The sequence below is a fragment of the Parus major genome, chromosome 12 (assembly GCF_001522545.3).
Source record: "Parus major isolate Abel chromosome 12, Parus_major1.1, whole genome shotgun sequence".
NCBI lineage: Eukaryota > Metazoa > Chordata > Aves > Passeriformes > Paridae > Parus > Parus major.
The window spans coordinates 19,492,363-19,496,108 of record NC_031781.1 but is presented as its reverse complement, the minus strand read 5'-3'; positions in this window follow the sequence as shown (position 1 = coordinate 19,496,108).

Sequence of the window (3,746 nt, the reverse complement as noted above, 5' to 3'; positions counted from 1 at the left end):
CCGGTACCGAGAGAGCCGGGCACCGAGCCTCCGGTACCGAGAGAGCCGGGCACCGAGCCTCCGGCACCGAGCCGGGCACCGAGCCGGGCACCGAGCGAGCCGGGCACCGAGCCTCCGGCACCGAGCCTCCGGTACCGAGAGAGCCGGACACCGAGCCTCCGGCACCGAGCGAGCCGGGCACCGAGCCTCCGGGGCTGGCCACAGAGCCTCCGGTGCTGGCCACCGAGCCGCCCTGCCGGGGATCGGGCTCGCAGATGGAGCCAGAGCCGCCGGTGCTGGGGACGGGGAACCAAGGGGACCGGGGGGACCGGGGGGACCAGGGGGACCAGGGGGACCAGGGGGACCGGGGCCGCAGCCGGAGCCGGGCAGCGCGGCTCGGGAGCGCCCGCCAAAGGCGCTGCGTGGGGGATGCTCGCTCAGCCTCGCTGGAGCATCCTCCTCCTCCTCTTCCTCCTCCTCCTCCTCCTCCGCCTCGCTCTCCCGGCGGGGAGCGCAGCGCTCCCCCGCTCGCTCTCCCGGCGGTGCCACCGCGGGGCTCGGGGACAGCCGGGGACAGCGGCAGCATCCAGCCAGCCCGGGGCATCCAAAGCATCAGTCCGGATTGTGCCGTGGGAACGGGATCCTCTGCCCGCCGCGGTGGGTACCCGTGGAGCGGTGAGGAGGAGGAGGAGGAGGAGTTCGGATGTAACCCCGTGCTCCCAAACCCGAAGTAATGCAGCTGATCGCGTTCTATTTTAAGAACTCCAGACCCGTTTTCCTTCTGCACACCCGGATCCGAGGGTGCTGGAACACCTTGGTTTTGTTCCCTTCACCCTGAAACTCTGACACCCAAAGGGACACCACCTGTTGCCATTCCCTCCTGACCAGCAAATCCCTACCCTGCCACATTCCCGGTGCCGGGCTAATGCAGAACGCATCCGAGAGATGTTCCCACCGCACCCAGCACAGTTTTTTTGGAGACAGCCTTTAATTCCTCCTTCATAAACACCGGAGCAGGTGTAGCCGCTGTTCGTCACTTGGTCCCTAACACACCCTGGGCCAGCACACCCCGTGTGTATCAACCTGCCCAGTCACAGGATCAGAGTGGTTTGTACTGGGAGGGACCTTAACGATTGTCTCATCCCATCCCAGCCATGGCAGGGACACCTCCCACTGTCCCAGGAGCTCCAGCCCCAATGTCCAGCCTGGCCTTGGGCACGGCCAGGGATCCAGGGGCTGCTCTGGGCACCTGTGCCAGGGCCTGCCCACCCTCAGGTCACCCACACGTCTTAAAAAGGTGTTTCCCTTTACGCGGCCAGCCACGGAATGGGCGGGGTTGGAAGGGACCTGAAGGACCAGCCATTTCCTCGGGGAATTTCCACAGTGCTCAGACTCCCAGCCCTGTCCCAGCCTCTGAACCAGCCCCAGCCCCATCCCTTGCACACATCCCAGCTCTTCATCTGCTGCACAGTGGGATTTCCTTCCCAGTTCTCCTTTGTTAGCACCAGCTCCATCTCCTTTTCCATCTCGATGTGCACACCCGGGGAGACTCTAGTGATTATTTACCTCTTGCCCACTTAAAGCTCCTCAGTCAGAATATTACCTCTGTTTATTATTATTATTAAAGATTCTGACTCTTGTGGTTGGAGCCTCAAGTTTGCCTCAAGTGCTCCAGTTCAGAAAGGATGTGGAGATAAATCACTCCTTCTGATAAATGCCATTGTTCTGCTGGAAGTCACCTCATGGTATTGAAAACTTCCTGGTTTGCATTGTTTTTTTGCCTTTGGGCAAATTTGCAGTTATTCACATTTAATCACATAAACTTCTGTCCTCTCAAAGAAAGCTCTCTACTGCTCTCTACTTCATCCTCCTCTTCCTCACACCTTTGTTTCCCTAAAGAATCAGTGTCCAGATCCCACAGCAGGTTCCCTAAGGAGCACAGGGACTGCTGCAGCTGACCAGGGCAGCTCATCTTGGATTAGCAGCAGATGTACCAGAAGAAAAGGACAGTTTTGCAGTATGCAGATATCTTTATTCTCTTCCTGATTTTATTGGTTTAAGCCCTGAAGCATTAAAGGTTATTCTAATTACATGACAAAAATTGATACAGTAATCATTACTGTGGATACCCCTGATATCCATAGAGGTGCCCAGTCCCTCTCCCACTCTTGCTGAGTACTTGGCTGCTGTGCTAACAAGGACCACAGGACATCTCCTGAAAAATCCTGTTTATCAGTTTTCAGTTTCCTGCCTTTTATGTTGAACTCTTCAAATTTGCAGTACTCTCCTTCTCACTGTACCTGAGCTCCATCCCCTCTGTGCTCTGAGCTACCTACAGCCAATCTGGCCCTCTCAGACAGGAAACTAAATGTAATAACAGCCTGTGCCTCTGCCACTGCTGTGTTTTCCTTGGGAGAAAATCTGACTCGGTGATCTGAAGGGCCTTTTCCAAGCAAAACGATTCCGTCATTCCGTGATCTCGTTGGGATTGCTGAATAGCTGGAGTGAGGCAGCGCTGACTAAACCCAGCAGTGAGTGTGTCACACCTGTGCTGAGCAACATCCCCTGTCCCACTGCACCTGAAGAGTCCCTGCCCAGCTCAGAGCCACACTCAGAACATTCAGCACTCACAGCATTCAGCACTCAGAGCATTCAGAACTCAGAGAATTCAGCACTCAGAGCATTCAGCACTCAGAGCCACACTCAGAGAATTCAGCACTCAGAGCATTCAGCACTCAAAACATTCAGCACTCAGAGCACTCAACCAGCAGTTCCTGAGGGAAACTGAGTCATGTCCATTCCCCCTCTCTCAGAGCCATGAGTGCTTCCCCTTACGCTCCATCCTGGGAAAGCTGCAGCTGTAATCCTGAGCAGCTCAGGAGGGGATGTTGGTGCAGGAAAGCAGCACTTTGTGTCTTCAGTGGGCCATTGAGAGAAGCCTGTGGAAATGGGAAATGGTGGCCATGTGAGGTTTGTGTTTCACTGCACAGTGAGTGTCTGGTGTGCCCAAACCAGCTCCCAGCACAAGCTCCCAGGCACTGAGCACATTCTTCACCTTGGGAGCTCTGTCCTCACACCTGCACAGGCTGGAGACCTCCTGGGGTAAGAGTGAAGCAATTCTTCTTTTCTCACCCAAAGAAGGACAGGCCAGGAGCTCAGCACTGGGGTTTGATGCACTGCTACCACCCCAGGTAGGCCCAGGGCACCCAGAACCAAAGTCCCACCTGGCTCTCTCCACCCTCCCGTTGCCTGAGGCTTTGCAGTGCTGGGGACACACTTCTTCTCCTCCTGGGGAGATTTGCTTCACCAGAAAAACCAAACCAAAGCAAACCAAAAACACAGAACAAACCAAAAATTCACCAGAAAAACAGACCAAACCCAACAAGCAAACCCAGCCCAAGCCTGATCTTTTTAGCAAGAGAATTTGTTTAGAAGTAAGCAGTGGTTAAACACATCCAAGAGAATATCCAAAACCATTTCCTAACTTGCCTGTCAAATAAGATTCAGCCAAATTGCTACTGGATAAGCAAAGACTCTGCCAGAAAGGAAGGGGCTGGCGTCCTTCGGGGCGTAGCGTGATCTCCATCACAGGAGGATCCACTGTCAGAGCTGCTGTATAATTAAACATTGCCTTTATCTGGGCAGCTGGCAGAGCAAACACAAAATCCTGGTACAGGCAGCCAGAGGAAGCTGCCCAAAGAGTGATGGACCAGCAGGAAGGAGGAATGAAACAATCATTCAAATATTGGGGATGTGGCTGAGGCTGC